Here is a 23,914-nt window from a genome sequence, read left to right as displayed (position 1 = left end):
TACAGTGATGCTTACAGCAATATCATGCAAATAAAGGGATCAAAGATTAACAGTGTTTGAGCATCTTAACGTTAAATTTAATAGGCTTTCTTAAAATATTTTATTTAATATGAAATACAATAACTTTAAACAAAAAGATTTAATGTAAATATAGAACTACAAACTGTATTTTAATTATGGAAAACTTCTCCATTTTAACTATTGATTGCCATTACAATATTTTTTTGTCCTTAAGTCCTTTTCTGCATTTTCAGGTTCACCCATCAGATTAGCTGGGCCTGAATCAACTCAATGCTCTGGCAGAGTTGAAGTTTATCACAATAACATCTGGGGAACAGTCTGTGATGATGGCTGGGACTTAAATGATGCTGAGGTGGTTTGCAGAGAGTTAAAATGATTTGGCTTGATGAAGTGACCTGTTCAGGAAATGAAAACTTTCTAACTGGGTGTCAGTTCAGTGGATTTGGAGCACACAACTGTAAACATTCTGAGGACGCTGGTGTCATCTGTTTAGGTAAGATATATATTTTTGGTCATTCACAAGATGTCAAATACAGCAAATAAAACTTATTTTTACAACTACTGAAAACAGTGTTCAAATGTAAAGCGCAAATGAGTTAAAACAAATATGAACAGAAGGTGAATGCTTTGCGTTTGAGCTTATCAAAAGCTAGTATACTCCTATGGCAGTCCAGAGAAATGAAAGGGTTGCATTAATAATTAATAATCTTACCAGCTCCATGGAGGAAGTTCTTGGTGAATGTGAATCTGGCTGCTGTCAACTCTTCTGTGGACATGAAAGACCCGGCTGTGATGGAGTCCATCATGAATCTGGTAATTTGTGCGATCCCAAAATCTTAGTGAAACAACTATACTTTTATTTTAATAACAAAACCTCCGAGGTGTTTTAAAAAAAAGTCTTGGATAATGAGCAATCCCAAAAAATTGCTTTATTAGCATTAGTGTCTTGAGTCTCTTTCATGTCAAATTTCATTTAAAATGTAACAATAACAGTCTATAATTTGTGGTTTAATCATAAAATTTTCTTTTTTCTGTTGTGCAGGTCAAAAATGAGCTGGGAGGTACGAATGGTGACCTAAAAGTGAGCTGGTGGAAACTTCCAGAAAAGAAAGATATCAAAAACGTGACAAAGACGTGTACTCCATAGTTCACACTGTTTGTTTCAATAGCTGGATGAAGGCGGCTTACAGCCTGTAAAAGTGATGTGATTGATTTAATCTTTACTTTTCACATGATATCTGTGTTTGCTTGCTTTCTGTTGTGGTACATTTAGTTGTAAAACAAACATAATGCCATGGTCCTGAGTCTGATCATTCACTGTTTTGTGTTTATTAATATTGTCTTATATTCTTGTTTATTTTGGTCATGTATTCTGTTAAGATTTGCTAGTTGTTAGGGTTTGGTTCTGTACTCCCTCTGTTCCAGTTCCGTCAGGTCTCAGTGTAAAGCCTATGTCTCTGCATTTGTGTTGAGTTTCCTGTTTTACTTTGAAAGTCTGTGTCTTATGTCAGTGCATTCAGTTTTGCGTGCTCCCCATCTCGTTTGTGTAATCAGTGTCAGGCATATCTCCCAGCTTTTTCCTCTTGGTCCTGTTCACCTTTTGTATCTAGTGTCTGTGTCTTCCCCTGCTCATTGTTGCTCCATCCCTCATTCTACACTGTGTGTTCTGTCTGTCAGCCTGCCTGCATAGTTTATTTATATTTTCAGTTTAATTATTTTGGTATCCAGCAATAAAGCTGTTTGAGTGCACTTTTTCATCTCCTGGAGTCTGCACTTAGGGTCCACTATTTCTGCCTCCCGCACACAGTACATGACACATAATCTCTTTGACTGCAAACTTTACTTTAATGCGTTTGATGACTTATTTCTGTGATGCATTTCCAAAGAAGACGAGTTCTGTTGGTGCCAGCAGAAAAATATTACTTTCAAATCTGAAACTTAGCATCTGCTTTGAATTGAGATAAACGAAAGTGACCTTAAAGGAAGGAAATTATATTTCCATGTGGTTTGCATAATGGAAGACAAACCATATGGAAATATACCATACCCAACCTTTCTTGTCCTCAGAGATGTTTTCTTTATCTCTCCCAAAGTTAGAAATTAAGTTTAAACTACAGGGTGGGCCATTTATATGGATACACCGTAATAACATGGGAATGGTTGGTGATATTAAAGTCCTGTTTGTGGCACATTAGTATATGTGAGGGGGCAAACTCCTCAAGATGGGTGGTGACCAGTGTCGATCAAGTTATTTGAAAAAAGTAATCAGTAACTAATTACTGATTACTTCCCCCAAAAAGTAATCCCGTTACTTTACTGATTACTTATTTTCAAAAGTAATTAATTACTTAGTTACTATTTAAAAACACAATTTACAACCTGAATAGGTGATAAAGCGATAGATCTTTAAGCTCAATTCTACTTTTTCTACAATCCATCATACAAAATGTAATCAAATCGAAAAGTCCCTTTTTAAAACTTGTTTTATTAGTTTGAATCTTTTAACTTTATGCATCAAGCAAAAATTAAATTATATGCAACATTCTCTGACTGGAAGAAATTAGTTTAATATTTAAACCTATTTTCTGCACATTCCAGCACATAAATTGTTTTGTGTGTTTACACTCACTCTTTCAAATAGATGCAAGTAAAACACAGCAGAAAATAAATAAAATCAAAGACTAGCGGTCCTTTTGCTCTATTTTCACCTGTAAAGCAGGAGTGCGGTAGGCGGAGGTTTACCCTGGTGCAGGTGTGCCGCAGGTGTCAGTGGAAGAATCCGCGAGTTTCTCTGTGAATTTCCCATTACGTCGTTGCGCACTCGGTGCTTGCTTGGAAGTTTAGGGGGTTTTTTTCGCTGTAAAAAGAAGTTTTCTTCCCAAGCACAAGCGACATTAATGTTTTTGTCACTTTTTATGGAATAAACTTAAAGTAAGGTCAGTACTTCCACGCTTTAAACGCTGCACGCTCATACTCTCTTCTGCACTCGAAATATTATCCATTGTTGATCTGCACACAGCTGTTGTCACGTCACTGTCATGAGACATTCTCGCAAAAAAAATCACAGTTTTAGTAACGCAGTAACGCAGCGTTCCTACGGGAACGTAACGGTAATCTAATTACCGTTTTTGCAATAGTAATCCCTTACTTTACTCGTTACTTGAAAAACGTAATCGGATTACGCGTTACTGCCCATCTCTGATGGTGACCATGGTGGCCATTTAGAAGTCGGCCATCTTGGATACAACTTTTGTTTTTTCAATAGGAAGAGGGCCATGTGACACATCAAACTTATTGGTAAAGTCACAAGAAAAACAATGGTGTGCTTGGTTTCAACGTAACTTTATTCTTTCATGAGTTATTTACAAGTTTCTGATCACTCATAAAATGTATTCAATGTGCTGCCCATTGTGTTGGATTGTCAATGCAACCCTCTTCTCCCACTCTTCACACACTGACAGCAACACCGCAGGAGAAATGCCAGCACAGGCATCCAGTATCCGTAGTTTCAGGTGCTGCACATCTCGTATCTTCACACCATAGACAATTGCCTTCAGATGACCCCAAAGATAAAAGTCTAAGGGGATCAGATCGGGAGACCTTGGGGGCCATTCAACTGGCCCACAACGACCAATACACTTTACAGGAAACTGTTCATCTAGGAATGCTCGGACCTGGCACCCATAATGTGGTGGTGCACCATCTTGCTGGAAAAACTCAGGGAACGTGCCAGCTTCAGTGCATAAAGAGGGACCCATACGGTAAAAAAATACATTTTTTCCTGGCCAAAATATATTTCAAATATATGGTAAATATATTTTGTATTTGTGATTCTCCATAAAAATATATTTTTGAAATTGAAAATATATTTCTTTCAAGCCAAAATACATTTCAAAAGATATTTGCGTTCAAGAAAATACATTTCCAACCTTACAGTAGAATGTATTTCAAATTATCCCTTATTTAAAATGTATTTAGCGCAATAATAATAATAAAAGTAACAACATCTGCATCTAATCACATCTGCAAAAACAGTTGGTTTCAAACAAAACAGAGTCAAAGGTCTTGCAAGAATTAGGTTATTTATTCATTTGCTTACAGTATTTCACATTACACAATATTAGCATTCACTTGACTTTGAAATTATTTGTCAGTGATACAGTACACAAAATACAACAACTGCTATGTACACTTTAGTTTTTGACAATATATACAATATAGTACTTAAAGAAACAGTCCCCTTTTTTTGGAAATAGGCTCATTCTCCATCTCCCTCAGAGTTAAAAAGTTGAGTTTGACCATTAAGTCTGGTCATTTTTCAACGCGATGCTCACGGTCCCTTTGGATTCAATGATGTATACTAAGCTATGTTAAAAGTGTTATCACCATACAAATCAACTGTATGGATTCCAAAATGGTCAGACTCAACGTATTAACTCTGAGGGAGTGTTCCTTTAATGATGCAATACAATATAGCACTTAATGACTTAATGTAATGTATATCTGACGTTTTGCCATTTAGTGTTTAATTATGTATGTTTTTTTATGAACTGGTTTAAAATCACCAGTACCACATGGCACTGAAGAAAATCATGTTTTCTTGTGTTTAACCTTATTTAAGGAATTCACACTGATTAATGCTTCTAAAAATGTAATTAACTTTTAGTTTTTCAGTGTGAATGATCAGACATTTGCATTTGATCTCTGCAGCAAGAATACCTGTCAGATGCCCAAGACGTTTTGATACTGGTTCAAAATAACTTGGATTTGAGGCACAGAGACTATGCTTTGCTCGTTCATAGAATCTTCCAATGGCATAACACGTCTCTCCACTTTCATTTTGACATATTAGAAATCGTTTAATATTAAAGAAATTTTGATCATCATCATTCAACATAACAGTGAATGAATTACGTTTGAGTACACGACTGTAATCTTCTGAGTGAAACACCTTGCCATTTGTAATGATTCATTGAAAGTACTTTACTCTGCTCCTTTGTACCCCATAACGACTCGGTGCCATATAGTCATCCCTCCTAATTAATCGCACTTTAGGATGATTAAGTGCAGTGATACCATGTGTGCGAGTTACATCTTTTAACTGTTTAGGTCTTGTTAGAGATTCAAATATCTCCTTGCATTCATTTGAGGCATCTTTCAGTAAAGTCTGGCCATAAAATGGTAAGGCCTTCTGTAGCCAGAACATTTTTACAATCTGTAGCGCAACCCCTTGAGTGCTTTTGATCATGTCTAGTAGTTTAGCATTGTAAGACTCAAACACAAAGGTGGAATGAGTCCACAAAAGCCCCCAGTTAACTACACTTCTTGGTAAATGGAGGCAAAGATGTACATTATAAGACAGATTAGCTTCCCCATAGAATACCTCCATGTGTTTCACAAAATCTGTTAGAAGTGCCTTAGACTCAGTAATCTGCTCTCTGGTTATATTTTCGCCCAACAGAAGGGATACTCCCTTGACTAGTTTAGACCAGTGATTCAGTAGTGGTTCTGGCAATACACCTTTTAGTACAGGTAAGCTATAATAAAAGAGCCACATATACCACTCATGGGCTTTCCAAAATTTCCTCTTGGCACATGAGGTACATTACATGGCGGTTTAATCTTTAAAAGCATTTCATCTAATAGTTTTGTAGACCTACCTATATACCAGTGCTTTTCATGGTTTTCACTGTTTAACCACAGCCCTCTTGTAACACCCAGAAGTACTGAATGCATATAGTCTGGGACAGGCCCTTTGATAATATCAAAACTGGAAGTCTACACAACATACTTTGCCCTTTAACACCCATAACAGCTGTACCAGACTGTAGCACAGCTTCTACAAATTCATTAGTTTGTTCCTGATTGCGGAGCTGAATGTCCTTCTGAAAAGGATATACACGAGTGAATCCTCTGTCTTTTTCAACTACCTTTCCTTCATGAAGGCAGTAGGAGCATCCATATTCACCATTAAACTGTTTAAAATTCTGGATCAGAGGTCTGGCAACTGAGTCACTCATTAGAATTAGAGGGATTACTTTTGTATTGACAGAAACGCCTTTGTCATTTTCCCATGTGAAACCACTGTCCTGTAGGTCCACACACTCATCAATGAAAGGTTTTAAGAAACTTCTCATGTGAGGCTTCTCATCCCCGAACCATAGTCCACAAAGGAGTACATTATCCTGTCTTGTTTTCAATGGCAATTCATTAATGGTGCAAAAAAGGGGCCAAATACTACAAGGGGACTTTTTAAAAACTGGCACACCATCACAGCTAAATGTTGAGCTGATGGTTTGAAGGGCCGTTTCTGAACCACTTAAAGCTTTCTGATACAAAAAACCATCACAAATGTCACTGATGTTTCTGTTTGCCTTCCTATTAATTCATCTGTAATTCCTGGTATTCTCAAGAGATTTTTGATTTGATCTTCCAAGGAGAGGTATATGAAAAAGTTATTAGTAAACCTACTTGCTTTGTCATAGGTGATGTTGCATTGAACACAATGAACTTGGTCCAGCTCAGCTGACATTATATTACTACACTGTTCACACACATAACAGATTTTCATGATGTCTTTTGTGTCATCAAAAGCTTTGTAAAATGAATATTTTGTCCTGCATGCTGAATCACTGCCACCAACACTATTAAGGATTTTCATGATATCTTCAAGACAGTCATTGGTCAAACTGTGTTTGAGCTTCAGTGCCAGAAGTAGTAGTTGATTTTGCTCTTTAGTTTGACCTGAATCCACTGGGACCTCTATCTGAACAGGACCTGCAGTGCACTCTTCATCATTAGTCATCAGCAGAGTTCTGTCTTCTGGAAGGGTGTCTGGGATTTCCTGAAAAAGAGAAGAGAGAGAGAGAATTATGGGTCCTGTAAACAAATCTTCAGTGTAAGAGCATTAACCTAGTGGACTCATAGACGCATTTATGTCTATATCGGTGAGATCTGCCCTGTAACCGTCTTCTCTCTACTGTATTTATGCATCTCTTTTTTTAAGACTAGGTTTACTAAACCTGTGCAAATTTGCGTAACTTCCCTAAACCCAACAGCCCCTAGAATTACTGGGTTTTTTATTTCCTGGTGCAAATCCCGAGGTGTTAATCACCCCTGCTGAGATTTTCACAGGTCGTCAGCTCGTTTCTCCTCCAGCTTTTGTTATGCAAACCACCCATTATCCTTGAAGCCTGGCACATTTGCATTTGCTCACTCAGAGTTGCTCAGATCCAAGTCAGGCCAAACCTCTGTGTTACAACTTTCAGAAATGCCTGCCGTACCTATACAAAATATCCCACACATTGACTGACCTGCAAATATAAAAGACACACATTCACACCTTCCTTGACTCTCAGCACAGATCTTCCATTGTTCCATTGTCACTGTGTGGGTTGAGGAGGACATTGGAATGCCCAGTGCAGTAGCAAATCGTTTTATGCAAGACAAAAGCAGCTAAATAAAAACAAAGAGCACGGTATAGAAAGTGCACTATACAAACAATCTGGAAACATAAATATGGACACGTGTATTCAAAAATATTGGTGTGTGTGTGTATATATATCAGTGTGTGTGTATTTACATAAACTGTTCATTTATGAATTTACAAAAATGCAAATTGAACCACCAATTATATCATAAGGCATACCTTTTGACATTCCTTGATAACATTCTGAAGTTCTTCTTCTGCAACCTTAATTCTGAAAAAGAAAATATACAATAAAGAAAATAGAAATTGCTTATTGCTATATTTGAACTCTAAATGAACTGCTATTAACACCATAAAGATGTGATCACTTATAAAGATGTTTATTGATCAGTAATAAGCAGATTAGACATAGCCTCGCTACATTCCCTGTTTAAAAGAGCCAACTCCAGATCATTCATTTGGGAGCCAGAGTACATTTATCGTACCTTATGGTATGGTAATTTATGAAGATTGTCATTTTTTCCTTACAATTTTCATTGTGGTTATTAATTACATTTTATAAAATTTACTTAGAATGATGTTTATACCATTGTTTTAAGCAACTGCATGTCCTATTTTTACAAGAACACAAGCTGAAAACACTAATTGAAAATCCTTCAATGCTATTCTGGAGTATTAAGCCCCAAATGTCTATTACACGTCGGCTTTCTTTATTCTTGATAAAAAACAAACAAACATCTTAAGCATGCAGTGGACGATTATTTGCCACTTTGAACGATTACATAATTGTGGCATCCTTAGTGATTGCCACTAGATTAATTGATTGTGCGGCCCTATGGCATTCGTTAATGTTAAAGCGTGAGGGATATTACATTACCAACACACCTTTCTTTTTGTGCCCATCTCCGTTTGGTTCTTGAAGGAATTTCCTCTTCAGGATCAGTTAGATAACGTTTATACGAAATCCTTTCAGGAGGCTCGCTCATTTTGACTCACATGTGACCTGTTGATGACATTAAAATTACATTGAAAAAAACATCGAGGATTGTAAAACAGAAACTGCAACATATAAAATAATTGTAGCATGTTACTGTGAAATATATGCTTACCGAGCGTTTTCCAGGGAGTTCGCAAAATTGTAGCGTCTTGTTCCGCGAGCGTCTACACGCGCAATGCACACCTTAACAAAAACTTTAAAAACTTAAACATAAAGTCCCAAAAACGTCCGTCTTTGTACGTCACAGGATTAATCGAAAAAAAGGTAAACACTTAAAACAATATAATATGTTTTTTCTATGAAATCTATGCTCACCAGAGATTATACCAAAAATGCAGCGTCTTTGTTCTAGATCCGTAGGTTAATGAGCGGAGCAGAGTATGTGCATGCACGTTGCCATTGTGCTTTTTATAAATAAAGATAAAATAAAAAGTAATACATAAAAAGTAAATATTGAAATATTCCCAAACATGTGCAATGAACGCACAAAAAAGTATGTTTATTAGTTGTTGTTGTTTCCCCCCCCTTTTTTTTGAAATATAACCGACGTCTGAGGCGCAATTTCCAAATGGCCGAGATACAGACGGGAAGACACAAGCGGATAATGTTCGCGTTAATTAAGTGGTCGGAAGATGGAAAGTTCTCAATTCTGCCGACTGAACACATTCAGGATTTTGATGAGGAGGAATACTTCTATAGTATTGAAATATATTTCAAAATATACAAAAAATGGCCAAAAAATATATGTGCACAAATACATTTCAAAATATATTTATATATTTTGAAATGTATTTGTGCGCCGATCTGGGTCATCCTCGTTGAGATGCTGCAGTAGCTGGAGTTTGTAAGGGTGCCATTTGTGAGTAGCTACCGTATTTCCCGGACTACAAAGCGCACCTGAATATTAGCCGCACAAGCTAAAATCAGGGGAAAATCCTGTTTTGTACAGCCGCACCTGACTAAAAGCCGCAGGTGTTTCAATGTTGACTTATCATATGTAAGAGAATATGCACAAAGGGAATTGTCAGGAAAGAGATGGCTGTTTGGAGACACACCCCTTTTATTAATATTTTGAAAAACAAGTTATGGGTACATATTTGTATAACTTTTTAGGTATATGTACAAGTACCATAATTACAAGTACGAAACACGTACTGTGCTTCATAAATGAGTAACAAATGTTGTACATAACAATAACCTACAGCACACCTAGGGATGGGTATCGTTTAGGTTTTATCCGAAACCGGTGCCAAACCGGTACTTTTGAAACGGTGCCGGTGCTTAAACGGTGCTCAAACCGGTGCTTAAAGAATGGAGAACACAATTTTGTGTCCAAAAACCTCATGTTCAGCTGTTTTTTTGTAAAAAGATAACAATGTTAGCCTTTTCTGCAGCTATGGGGCATATATGGTATCACTCTTGGCTGGAAGCAGTGCTTAAACAATGGAAAAAACACAAACTTTGTCCAAAAACCTCTCATGTTTAGCTGTTTCCCTCTTTTTTCTTTGGTCATTTTAGCCTTTTTGGCCAGGGTGAAGGGAGCATCTGCCATCAAACAAGAGGACAGCCGCATGTAGCTATGATGATGTTTGCTAGTTCACCTTACATGCATTAATGTAATAATGTGGTTAGCCTACTCAACGTAAATTACACACGAACAACATTAAGCTACTCAAGCAGAGAAGAACGGCTGCTGCTGCCGTCATCATTTCTGCTACACTGGCAGGGCTAGGGGTCAGGACTCTATTCTTCGGGTTTTTGGGGGTGTTGCTCCGGGTCCGATAACAGGCAACCCACCCGCAGTAGATGCGCTCGGTGTGAGGTCTCGCAGCAAGCTATCAAATACGGCGCATTTCTCGGCTTTTAAAAAAAACCGCTATGCGTCGCCAGATGTTTCATCGGATTTGAGGTGTTACCTCCTTTGACAGTATCACAGTATCAGCTTAAAGCACTTGTTGCAGGCTGCTGAGTTTGCATCTTTTGCTGTGAAGTACAGCCAGACTTTTGACCGCTTCGCCTTGGGCATTTTTAATCTGTAGCTCGGCTCTAAAAGAACGTACGTACCTGGCCCCGCCTACTATCCTCGGAAACGTAAAATGATTGGCTAGAATCTAAAGTGTATCACAGCTCAGGAAAAAAAAGCACCGAAATAAAGCACCGAAATGTGCGCTGCTTTTCGGTCTGGTCACTACCGTTTATGTCAGAACCGGTGCCATCATGGCACCGGACACCGGTACCCATCTCTAAGCACACCAGAAAAATAGATTCGGACTACCTTTTAGGCTCAGGTGCAGTGACACGGCTTTAACAAGAAGAAAAGTCAGTCATTCACCACAATCTTTCTCTTCTTCCTGCGCACTAAAACCACGAAGTCCTCTTCTCCAGTGTTGGAAACGAACAGGCTCAGGGTGGCTTCATCATCCACTCTCCGCTTCTCTCCTTCGTTGTCACTTTCAAAACCAAACAAATCCTCGTTGTCAGTGTCAGAGTCGAACACCCTCAGAAGGGCAGTGGCGGTGTCCTCCTCTCCATCATGCAGCAGTCCAGCCCTTCGAAATCCGTTGGTGATCATGGATGTTTTCACACTTTTCCACGCTGTCAGATTCCACCGGTGGAGTTGAGCATAACTTGCTTTTCGCAAGTTTATCGCCGCTCGTCATCCACGACTCCCGCTGAACGCGTAGCGTTAATTTGAAGTTTGTTTTTCGCGCTACTTGTACGGCACTATGTTGCCTGGCGGATGGACATGTGATCAACATACCACTCTTGAACCCCGATACTGTGTGTCTGATCACATGCCCTTCCGCCAGGCAACAACAGCGGAACAAACAAAACAAATCGTCTTACGATTTGACAAAAATCATGGACAATCCATAGAAAAGCCGCACCTGACTAAAACCCGCAGGGTTCAAAGCTTGTGCAAAAAGTAGCAGCTTATAGCCCGACAATTATGGTAATATTCGCCGAAGGGATGTTCAAGGTTCAAAGTTCAAGGTTCTTTATTTGTCACATGCATAGTTATACAAGTATAACACACAGTGAAATGTAGCCTGACACGCTCCTTGACATGTGCAAAAATTTGGGGGGGGGGGGGGGGTAGAGGAAGAACATTATATATATATATACATATATAGTATATACACTGGGTGAATGTGCAGTAGTAGCAGCAAGCAGGTGAATTCTGTACATTAATATGAATAGACATCTGACTAATGCCACTCTCCAGTGACATGCGGCGAGTGCTACGCTGTGGGCTCTTGCTGAATGAAGCTAGGACAGCCACTGATGTTTCTTCATTAGTGACAGTTTTCTTGAGTCCACATTTTGGCAAATCCAACACTGAACCAGTTTCACGAAACTTAGCAAGCAGTTTGCTAACTGTAGCATGGAAGATGGGTGGTCTCGCATTGAAATCTGCTGCAATGACCCAGTTACTTATGGGCAGAAATCTGTGCCATCAGAAACTGAATTTGAATAAGTTAAATTTGAATTGCTCAGATTGAATCTGAATTGTAACTTGAATAAATGCTTTTGAAAACTGAATTTGAATTAGTCTAATTTGAAATTGAATTTATGGTTTGAAAATGATCATCACTAAATTGAAAATGAATTTTATATTTTGAAAATGAATTGATTTGCTTTGAAACTGCATTTTATCCTTTAAAAATTCAGCTCTTGAATAATTTCAGTTTCACTTCTCACCATTCAGTTTCAGTTCTACAATTCAATTTCAGTTCCAAAATTCAGTTTTTTGGAACTTACATCCAGTTCCGGTTCAAGCGCAGATTAATAGAACTACGTTTTACTAGCAGACTGAAAGTGTTACTGACAGGAATCTACAGCATCTTGAGCTGAATTAAGACTTCAGAAGTCATTCGTCATGTCGAATGACCAGCTCTCAGGTTGGTAATAAATGTATTACATGTATAAGAACAAGCGTCATGTTAACAAATGATAGCCGTACAGTAACATTTATGCTTATTGTAGCTGCTAGCTAAAAACGCTAATTTAGCGTAGTTTGCCCTGAATTCAGCTTTGACAAAAAAATATGATCGACTGTTTCTAGTAGAATTCCAAAGTTGTCATCTTGTACCCTCTCAGAGCCCTGTATGCTTGCAGAGACCCCTACAGTAGGGAAACATGCAAAACGGTGTCCAAACCTTTGTATTTTAGCTTTATTTATGTCTTACACAGTATCCCAACTCTTTAGCTAACTTAATAACTTTACCTCACCTCTGTTTGAAGTGATATTGTCCGACCGTATCATAATCAACGTCACCCACTCGCCGTGTGACCACGAAGGGTCCTTGCCACTTGGCAAGTAATTTAAAGCTGGAAGAAGGAAGTAACACAAGCACTTTATCTCCCGGTGAAAATTGCCTAAGTTTAGCCCCTCTGTTGTACAGGCGTTGCTGCCGCTGCTGGGCCTGGAGCAAATTCTCCCGTGAGAGCCTCCCCAGTGTGTGCAGCTTTGCCCGCAGGTCCAGCACGTACTGAATTTCACTTTTCGCAGGGCTCGGACCTTCCTCCCAGTTTTCTTTAATCAGGTCGAGCACCCCCCACGGCTTTCTGCCGTACAACAGCTCAAAGGGAGAAAATCCCGTGGAGGCCTGGGGCACCTCCCGCACTGGGAACAACAGAGGGTCTAACCATCGATCCCAATTGTGTTCATCCTCGCGAATGAACTTACGAATCATGGATTTTAAAGTCTTATTCAGCCTCTCTACCAGCCCATCAGTCTGAGGGTGGTAGACGCTGGAAATGGTGCGCAGCGGCATTGCTTCCGGGTATCGCGTTGCGTAGTCCACCAGGACCAGCACAAAGCAATAGTGCACAAAGTGCACTCCGATGAAATGGCCCGATGAGATCCATGCCAATGCACTCAAACAGGATCTCCATCAGTGGTAATGGGCGCAACGGCGCCTTTGGCACGGCCGGCTGGTTAACCAGCTGGCATTCTGGGCCGGCCAATAGAATCGGGCCATTATGCGCTCCAGAGTTTTCTCACCACCCAAATGCCCTGCCATGGGGTTCGAACAACTGTGTGCGGATCTCATTAGTATGAGTGTCGCGGCTCACTTGATAAAGCCGATCGTTCCACAATTGGAAATGAGGTTAAGTTCGCGCAGCGTGAGGGCGCACCAAGCGACCATCAATATCCATCACTTGGTCATAGGCTGAGCGTAGGGTGTCGTCCTGAGACTGCTCTAGTGGAAAATCTTCCGTGGGGTGCACAACGGGAGGCAGCGGGGCTTCCGTGGAAGTCCCCGCCACCTCCTCCCCCCCAGAGTCAGTGTCGGTCGACCCCGCATCACCGCTAAGCGCCGCGTAAACGTTGCATAACAGACCGCGATCGCATCCCCGCGTACTGCCCCAGTAAGCTGTGGAACCCCGGCCAATTCGTACCCAAAATAAGGGGATGCGACAGCCACGGGCTAACCACCGCCTTTACTCTATGCGTTTTGCCCCTGAATTTCAGCAACAGTGACACTACCGGACCCAATGAGCCGTTGCCTCGGGCAGGCCCCCCACGAACTGCTCGAGGACGACCAGATTCAGCATCCGAGCCTCCCCAGCCGAGGGGCCCGGTCGCAGCCACCTCGCTGCTGCATCCTCCAGCTGCCGAGCCCATGCAAATGGCCACTCCCCTCCTGTCATCTTGCTGGCCCGGAATTGACGGCGATAATCCTCCGGGGAGAGACCCAAATGATCCAGCACCGGCCGGCACACATCATCAAACACCCCCCACGCGAGCCGGGGGGCAAGCTCAGCGCCACCGTCTGGGCTTCGCCCGACAGAAGCGGCAGCAGCCGGGCGGCCCATTCCTCCTCCGGCCAGCGACAGGCCACCGCCGTGGCCTGGAAGGCCTCAATGAAAACCAGCGGGTCCTCCCCATCCGTCATCCGGTGCAACCTCACCGACAGTGGAGGGACGGGTGCCGGCACGGCCGCATTCCCCATCAGCTGCCCCAGAGCCGCGGTCTGCTGCTCCGATTGCAGGCAGAGCAACGCCAACTGCTGGTCCTGCGTGGCCGCCTGACGAGCCGCCATCGCCGCCATGTCCATCATCATTTGGCCCAAGATCTGCAGCGGCTGGGCGGGTGGCTGGGCGGGTGGCGCCGCCGCTGGGGGAGTAGGAGGAGCCGGCTGGGGACCGGACATCGCGCCAGGGTTCCGGCACCAGTGTAACGTTGGACCCAATAAACATATGCTGGAGCGAATATGATGACAGCAGAGCTTTTTATTTGACACTGTGGTTTTTGTATTGCTCACTGGGCCACAGACACTCCCGCTCTCTCTGCTGTCACGTCCGCTATCCTCGCACAGCTGCTCCACCACCGTGGGGACACCCCTGTGGGGGTGGCGCCCAGGCCCAAAGTAGCGCCGCCAGATCCCCAATCCTTTTCAGGTGGCACTCAGTCTGGTCCCGCAGCTCTTCCTGCTGGCGACGCACCTCTGCCGCCTGCTCCCGCTGAATAGCCGCCGTTTCAGCCATCATCTGGGACAGCCTCCCTTCCCTGGCTCTGTTGTGAGCCCGTCGTGCCGCCTCCCGGGTTTTGGCACCAGTGTGGTGGAATTAAGGCACGACGGGACCACAGATCCATGTTTTGAGCCATCTTTATTTAACATTTGCATCACACCACACCAACCCCTGAGTCCCCGTGTTTTAACACGGTGGGCGTGATTGCGGATGCCGTGCAGGTGCGTCCGCACGACACCGCAGACCACGCCCCACAACAGGCAGAAGTCACTAAAATGCTCTATAGCTCAAGCAGTAAAGTTCTTTCCAGGGTGATTTTTATCGACAAAATCGGCCACCCTCTGAAAATCGCGGAGAATGTCCTTGATATCGGCCAATGGTATGACAGCCTCCTCCTCGCTGAATTGTTGCTGTACTGATGAGTGCTGCATCGCCTCCAACACTTGTAGCTCTGCCATTGACAGCTCCTCTTGATGTTCATGCACAAGGTCGTTTATATCCTCTTCGTCGACCTGCAGTCCCAGGGCGGTGCCAAGATTTAAGATCTCCTCAACCTCGACTTCAGGTTGAGGTTCCCCCTCCTCCTCCACCCCTTCCTCAAAGCCTTCAAAATCTCTAGGGGCAACAGCATCAGGCCACAGCTTCCTCCAAGCAGAATTTAGCGTTCGACGACTCACCTCCCGCCATGCCAAAGAAATCAACTTGAGGCATGCAACGATGTCGAAATGACTTTTCCAAAACTCCCAGAGGGTGAGCTGCGTACTCTCTGTTATGTCAGAACACTGTTTGAACATGTGTTTCATGTACAGTTTCTTAAAATTAGAGATCACTTGCTGGTCCATGGGCTGGAGGAGAGGGGTCGTGTTGGGAGGGAGGAAGAGAACCTTAATGAACGAGAACTCCTCCAGGATGTCGTCCTCGAGGCCAGAGGGGTGGGCGGGGGGCCTTATCAATGATCAGTAGGCACTTCATGGGGAGATCGTTCTCCTCGAGGAACTTCTTGACAGCAGGGCCAAAGACCAAGTTGACCCATTCGACAAAAGAACTGTTGGGTCACCCAGGCTGTGGGATTGAACCTCCACATAACCTCGAGCCTCTCCTTTAAAAATTTGTGTTGCTTGAAGGCACGCAGATTTTAAGAAAAAAAATTTAAATCAAAAAAATTCAGTGTAGTCAAGGCAGCAACTTCATTGGTGCAAGGTGCAAGTTTGCTAAAGCCATGAACGAGATGGACGGAGGGAACCTCAAGAAATTTAGATATGAGTTTGTTATCAAGGTGGCTTTTGGGAATGCCAAATATACACTGGGAGTAATGTTCTGTTCTCAACCGATCAGCTGAAAAGCTTGATAAAAGTAAGAACATTAATCTATGAGGTTATGGCAATTGTGAATAGCAGGCCATTAACAACAGAGCATTTGCACAGTTCATCTGGTCCAGAACCCTTGACACCTAACCACATCTTGACAATGAAATCAAGCATCATTGCTCCACCTCCTGGAAAATTCATTAAAGAAGATCTATACCTGCAAAAACGATGGTGCAGATTAGTTTTTAGCCAACAGCTTTTGGACATGGCAGAAAAAGGAATATCTGTTGAACCATATTGCACTGGCAAATTGGAACAGGGTAAGACAAAATGCAAAGGTCAAAGCAGGGTTTGAAGAAAATTTAGATGATGACGACCCACACGCAGATACTTGACAAACTGAGTAAATAAAAAGAGAGCTGCTTTATTACAACTTTTGCCAAGTTACAATAAAGCAAAATAACAAACTCTATGAACAGATGGGAATAACCCAAAAAAGCCAAGAGAACACAAAGACAAACAGGAAAATTAACAGGATGCTGAAACAAAGACTGAGGGAAAGACGGCACTAATTATACAAAAAACAGTAATCAGGAAGTTGGATAGAGGAGGGCAGGAAGATGCAGCTGAAGACAATGACAATGGGACACGAGAGAAAGGAAAATTAATTGCAAAAGACAGGAAAGAAAAATAAACCAATGTAAATCATTGGTATGAATATGAATAACAACTATACTGAAAAGGAGACAAAGAGGACATAAGGGAACTTACTAGAAGTGAAGAAAGAAGGATTAGATGGAATAAACAGTGATACAAAATTACTTAATCTCTATGAAAACAACTTGTAACTAGTAACAAATTATAATAAGAATGGGGACAATACCACAGAATAAATGAAAATCAATCCTAAGTGATAAACAAAAGGAACACTTAATGATAAACATAAGGACCACTGTATAGGACCACCTCATGTTAGGATTAGCCAAATTTCATTTTTATTTACCATATTGTATGACTGTATGATTATTCATTCACCCTATTACATCCTAAGCCGTTCTTGTCTTATGACATCTAAAACTAGCCATAAATTTAAAAATACCAAAGTAAAGCAGCCTGTCTCCTTTCAGCTCAGACAAAGCTGTGATACAGCTCCTCACCTGTCAATTACGATGTACAGCCTTTAAATTATTGCCTTATTGTGGCAGTTGGCTATGTTCACAGAAAGCTGCACCTATTTCAATATCATTGGGAACTATAGCACTCAAATGCAGGCATGTTCATCTCCCATTAACAATGGTTGGAGGTAAACTGTGGGGACAGCAGCTTTTTTTCGATGGTTTGTACATTTACATTATGGATAATCCTCTGGTCCTGATAAACCTGATGGGAGAGCAGCGTAAGTTTCAGTGGTCTGAGATCAGTTGCGATCTGCACTTCATATGGCAGTACAATTAGCTTTAGCACAGATGAATCTCCTCTTCCTAACTACGTTGGTCAACATGTGGGATCCAGAGAAGATGGAATTTGAAAAAGTTGTTAACTCCTATATTACATTAGCCAGATAAGCTGTGATGATGACAGAGAGGTTATATCAGCACTAACTATCTAATAACACAGGGAAGTTTACCATGTGCAAGTTCAGCAGCACTTTCACATTATTCTCTATATGAAGAATTAGTTAGCTTCTTAAATGTTTCATTACATTGTATGTAACTATGTATAACTACTGACTATCTGTTAATTCCTGAGCAGTGAACTAATATTTTGCACAATTCTGAATCAGCAGTATTTTGTGTCATCAATAACGGTAGTTTAATTTTCTACTGGTGGCACCAATTGACTTTATACCTAAAAATGTATTGACTGAAAATATCACAGTGTGGAGGTAGGTAAAAACGACAGGAGAGGTCTCACTCCAACTTTATTACTGAGCCAGCACAACTTCACATACAGAAAAGCGCCAAACTCTCCACCCCAGAACTTCCCTGCAACTTGGGTGTGAGTGGAGCCCCCTGGTGGTCTGCCACACGTGTTTATACTCACACGAACATCCAATTGTTGGCATAAGAAAGCAAAACTGAAAGATTGTGTCTCAGAAATTTGGTCTGTTAAAAATTTGCATGCAATTTATTTCAGCTCTGGCATAATTTTCTATTCTTTGTGTGCAGCTTTTTTAAATAAGTATGCAATGTCTTCAAACACAGGCGCATTGTTATCTATGTTAATTCACTGTTTAGTGAATTGTGGGAAGGCCATTTAAGACACGCATCAGCCTGTGGGTGGAGCTCAGCATATGGCTATTTGTATTTATTAAGTCAAATTAAATCAGCTGTGGTTAGAAATGGCTCTCCAACTGTTTGTCTCCTGTTTCTCCGTGATAACTATTCTTTTATGCAAAGGTGAGAAAGACGTTTGATTTGTATTTAATATTTTTCTCATTATGTAGCTTATTACAAGTTGAATCGCACCTCTTTAAAGACTATTGCAGATAAAAATGTGTTCTTTAGATACTCTAAAACAAACTTGTGAACCTGCTAATAGGTTGATGCAACATTGGAATATGAGTCAAAATGGATCAAAGAAGGAACTTTTTTTTTAAATCCACCTGAGTAGGTCAAAGAATTAAATACATACTAGATGAAGACAGAATTACTTTTGAATTTTAATGTAATAAAAAGCAAATCAGTTAAATAACTACACCGCAAATCCAGCATGTCCAAATTAACACTGTCGCATTTGATTTTAACACTATTAAAGTGTCTATATGGGTCCACACCAGAGTGTTAATTTAACTCTTTTTGGAGAGTTGGTACGTTAACTCTGATTTAGTGTTAAACACCAAATCCGTCTGGAGTTGTTAATTTAACACTTGGTGTTAAGAGTTTATATATTAACTCTCAAAGAGTATTTTAGTTTAACTACGTAAGAGTTATCTTCTAATTCATTCTAAAAAGAGGGAATTTTACTGTTCTGAACTTCTAGAAATTTCTTTTGGAAATAAACATTTACTAAAAAGACGCAATGGTTTTTGAAAAACATTTATTCTGAACTGTGCACCACAATTTCAAAACATTTTCTGAAAGATGTAACAGTGTACATGTTCTCACTTTCATTAGAATTTTGTTTATCAAAAGGTCTGACATAGGTGAGCTAGTAAATGCAAATAACAGCATTCTCAACACTTATTTCTTCAATACAATATGCATGTCCTTCATTCATCCCTTTGTGGAACTTCAACGCACTTCTGCTCTCCCCCATATTCCATCTTCACAAGCATATCCTGTGCGGAGATTGAATAAAAATTAGTTGACACTAATTAATGGCACAAATAATCCAGTAAACAATTGCAGCACAGTAAAAAAAAAAAAAAGGAATCCTCTTTGAGCCATTACTTGTGTAAAGTATTTTCCCAAAAGACAAGGACACAGGCAACAGGTAATACTGAACTAAATGTAAAACCTCAACCTTTTTCATTTTTACCTAAACCGTGTGCACAAAACTCTGGAGGGATCTATGCTAACGTAGAATCCAGTCAGGATGTCTGCTACTGCTGTTTGCTCTTTTTTTTTTTTTTTTTTATGGGCGATCGTTTTCAGGCTTCAAGTAGCACCATTATACCAACGTTTCACATTCTAGACATTGTTTAGGTGTATTTGACCAAAAGTTTGACTGAAAATTCACATGTAAGCTTTTTTTCAAGGCTGTGGTATTTGCCCGCAAACAATACCTTTCAGCTAGCTAAAACAGAATGTTATGCTATCAGCGAGCAACATGGCTAATGCCTTTCACACAGCTTTGTCTCAACTCCAAAGAGCCACAGAAGTAAAAGCTCATAATAATAATTGAAACAATCTTTGAAAAAATGACTTACCAAGCATGGCAAACAACTCAAATATGTAGAGCAAAATGTTCTGAAACGGCTTCACTTCAGCTTCGATTGGAGTCTATGGTGCTGGGGGCGGAGTCTGTGAATTTACTCTGTTGGTGTCATAGCCCCTGTAGGAGTTCAGAGTTAAGAGGTCAAGAGTTAATGTTTCCATTGTAACACCTCCAGATTTGACAGAGAAACGCTCATTTTTAACACTCGATTTTAACTACTATCATTTTACACCTCAGAGTTACATTAAAAGAATGTGACTCTGCTTAGAGTAAAATTAACTCTACTTTTGCAAGAAGACTATTAACACCAAAACATTTAACACTTTTGAATTTGCTGTGTACCAGATAGCCTGTAACGATTCACAAATAGAACGTCAAAAGAAAGTAACTACCTGTTGACTGGCAGTGCTGAATTCAATAACACTACAGTAATCAAGAGTAACAATAAAGGGCAAGTTTTGGTTCAATGTTAACAATATCTACTAAACTGGTTAATAACAGGTTTGTTGACCAGTGACATTATCTAGATGATTATTGTAAAGTAGTTTTTAAAACTTTCTAAATGGTTACTAATGCTCCAAGACATAAGTGATGAGAGAATAGATCCAAGAAACATATTTCCATTCTCTTTGGAACACGCTTCCTAATGCAAACCTGGTTTAACATATTTATTTTATGTTCCACTTTGCAGATGGTCATTCACAGCAGCCTGGTAAGTATCCAAGAACAATTTAACAACTTCAAGTTTCAAGTTTGATTTCAACCTTGTTTGTTTCCTCTGAGCTACGACATAAATAGAGGTAATAGACAGTATTAGTGTCATTTGTTTTGCTTTTGTAATGTCTGTACTACTAAGGAGGAGACTTTTCTGTCCCCCTTTTGTGTCTCGTGCACAAACATATACACACAGCTTTCAGTTAAGTTCAGTTAAATCATAAATATCAAATTTAATATGAGCTAATAATAATAATTATACACACACACACACATACATATTTATAGCCGGCATCTCCCAGTCCTCCACCAATGGTCAGCCTCCACCAGGAACTCACATAACATCAATAACACAAACTACGCCACCCTCTGGTGTGGCAGACAAAAACAGTGCAAAACAGCCATAACCCTGAATCATAACACACTTTAGCTGGCCTTTCCTTTTTAATGTTTGGCTTTATTGTATATTACATTTAAATTACATGATCATTACGCTCTTGTGTTACCCTACTCTTCCCTTTTCTGTGTGTATTTTGTTTTTCATATGAGTTCCTTTAGATGTCCAGTACTAACCAAAAATCTTGGAACACTGTGGTGATGAACAAAAGTATTTTACCAGCACAATATAATCTGCGGTGTGATCATTGCTTTTAACAATGTAAGAGATAGCTTTAAGATGGCCTTAAGATGTTTATACTGTTATCATATTAAAGGAATTGCAATACATGCTTACAAAACACTTATATCAGGTCATTTTTATTATCGTTTATAAGTTCATATTCTTGTATTAAGCCTTTAGTAGAGGTTCTTGATTAAAACATTTATTCAGTAGATGACATATACATAGTTTCAGTTTGGTTATTACATATGAGAGTGGCTTCTGTCTCTCTGTCTGGTGAGAGGTCAGGAGCTAGTCGGCAAGGTGAAATAGGGTGCAATTGTGGTTAGCACACACACACACACACACACACACACACACACACACACACACACACACACACACACACTTAGTTAAAGAGAATCATTTATAGGTGGAAGTTTAATCATGTTTTGCTCGGGGTTGCAAAAGAGCAGTTTGTCGCAGAACTGCTGCTGATGTGTCAAGATGATATCTTCTTTTTAAACTGTGTTAAAAGTCATTGTGGTTTTGATTTGACGTATGCATATATTGTATCTGATGATGCATGAGATGCAAGCCCTGATGGTATAAAATATCTGTTTATGCTTTGATTAAGTCGGAGATCAGCCCTGTCTGCGATCGGAGCTGGTCTTCCCACGCGTGTATTACATTAAAATCAATTGTTTGAACAAGCTCTTGGACCACGGTTGTTTGTACTCTCCTTCCCCAATATTTGAACCTTAACATTTGGGGGCTTCGTCCGGTGGTTGAGGAGGGAGAGAATTGGAGGTGTAGACGGTGAAATTCGGTGGTCCGTGGTGGTCAGACAGACAGGCGTGAGACCCGGCAACCAAACTGAGTGGACACGTGCCTTTATAAAAGAGGTAGGCACAGGCCTGTTGATTTTATCCGAAGTGTGCTGAATTGGATGAGAAAATTAAATGTCTAGTCAGTAAAAGTTGCTGGTAAATGTCTGTTTTGATTTTGATGAAGATCTCATGACAGTACTGAGGATTTAAATGATTGAATGCGGTTGGACCACTGAAGGATTTAATACGGTTGGACTGTGGAAAGCAGTTGGACTGCTGAATGATTTTAGTATATTAGGGAATTTGGTTATTGTTTGGGGTGAAGCCCCTATTGGTTATAAGGTTGGACCTGATTCAGTCTTACACTTTTTTGGGTGTGTTACTGTTGTTCCAAAGTATTATAAATTATCCGAGAACGGCGGTGGGACCTCTAGGAAGCGCAGTGCTCAGAGGTAACGCTTGCCAATGCCAAGGACGCTTAGGCATTGTCCTCGAAGAGGGATAGTCAGTTGGTCACTGTGGAGCTTGGGGCACTCCAGAATAACTAGGAGTTAGAGTCTCCCTACCATTTGGAACGGTAGTCTGCGCTTTTTTGGCCAGCAGAAACCGGGTTTCGGGCGTGATGCCTTAACTTAAAACTTCGGGGAAAGCCATGGCTGTGTAATGCCAAAAATAGAGCTTCAGGCAAAGTTTGGGTTGGTTGACGCTTTTAAATTGTGTTAGGGCTGTAGAAATCAGGCCACGGTCTGGGACCGAGACTGGTGAATTGAGTGCAAAAAAGTTGGACTTTATCCGCTGGGCGGTTAATTTTAAATTTGTCGAAATTTGGTAGGTGTTAAAAGGTCTAAAATCTGTGCAGTTGTAATTATAAGACGCCTTTGTAATATAAAATAAGAGAGTTTGGTGTGAGAGGAGGCTGTGTGTCGAGTCAGCAATGCACTGACTGTGTGCTGGAGCTATTTTTAGACTGTGTGTGTGTGAGTGTGAAAATGCAAATTAGTAAGCAGTGAACTGTTTAAACCATAGCTGGTTTTACAAATACTGCTGCAAACATTGTTGAATGTGTGTTTAAGATGCCATTTATGTTTATTAGAGGGTTATAAATAAAGTTTTGAGTTGCCGTAGTAAATGTATAGTAATTGACTCAATTTTGATATATATATAAATATAGTTAGTGCACTGTATATATTTAAGACTAACATATTACTTTTAGTACTAACCTCTCTCCAGCAATAATTGCTGGTGTGCTTTATTTTTTCAATTTCTTGTGTGTGCGGTGAGAATTAATAGAGGTTTCAATTGTTTTTTGACTTGCTCTTTCTGATTATGAAAGGCATGTCTAAAATACTCTTAGGAAAGCGTGCTTTGAGTATATTCCTCAACTCTTGTCACAGTTTAAGTGTGTGAATGCTGTGAGTAGTAGATTTTGAGTGATTGGGTGTTATTTTGTACAAAATAATAAATAATAATAACACTATGAAAGTTGATAGTAGAGTGAGTGCAGAAGTGGAAGTGTGAGAGAAAAAGGCAGTGTGTGTGTGAGACGATTCCTGATGTCTGAAAGAGCTCTGCTGAGCACGCTGAAGACTGTGATGTGAATGCTGACAAATGCAAAGAATTTAGTATATTTAAAAGTGTGTGTGCGTGAAATAAGGGTGC

The 23,914-nt window shown here is 40.4% G+C and overlaps 1 long non-coding RNA gene and 1 pseudogene across 1 annotated transcript; one reads left to right on the top strand and one right to left on the bottom strand.

Annotated features, from left to right (window-relative positions):
• LOC146674459 (scavenger receptor cysteine-rich domain-containing protein DMBT1-like) overlaps positions 1 to 23,914 on the top strand; it is a 60,143-nt pseudogene that overhangs the window by 4,284 nt on the left and 31,945 nt on the right.
• LOC146674462 (uncharacterized) lies at positions 6,729 to 8,670 on the bottom strand. The gene is made up of 3 exons (XR_014909285.1): positions 8,336 to 8,670; positions 7,670 to 7,721; positions 6,729 to 6,865 (listed from the first exon to the last, which is right to left on the bottom strand). It is a non-coding gene; the product is annotated as an uncharacterized LOC146674462 (long non-coding RNA).

Source organism: Rhamphochromis longiceps, linkage group LG3 (genome assembly GCF_057381845.1).
Source record: "Rhamphochromis longiceps isolate RC_006_pf linkage group LG3, R_longiceps_female_GT1.1, whole genome shotgun sequence".
NCBI lineage: Eukaryota > Metazoa > Chordata > Actinopteri > Cichliformes > Cichlidae > Rhamphochromis > Rhamphochromis longiceps.
The sequence above is the reverse complement of the archived record's forward strand: the minus strand, read 5'-3'. Positions and strand labels throughout refer to the sequence as shown.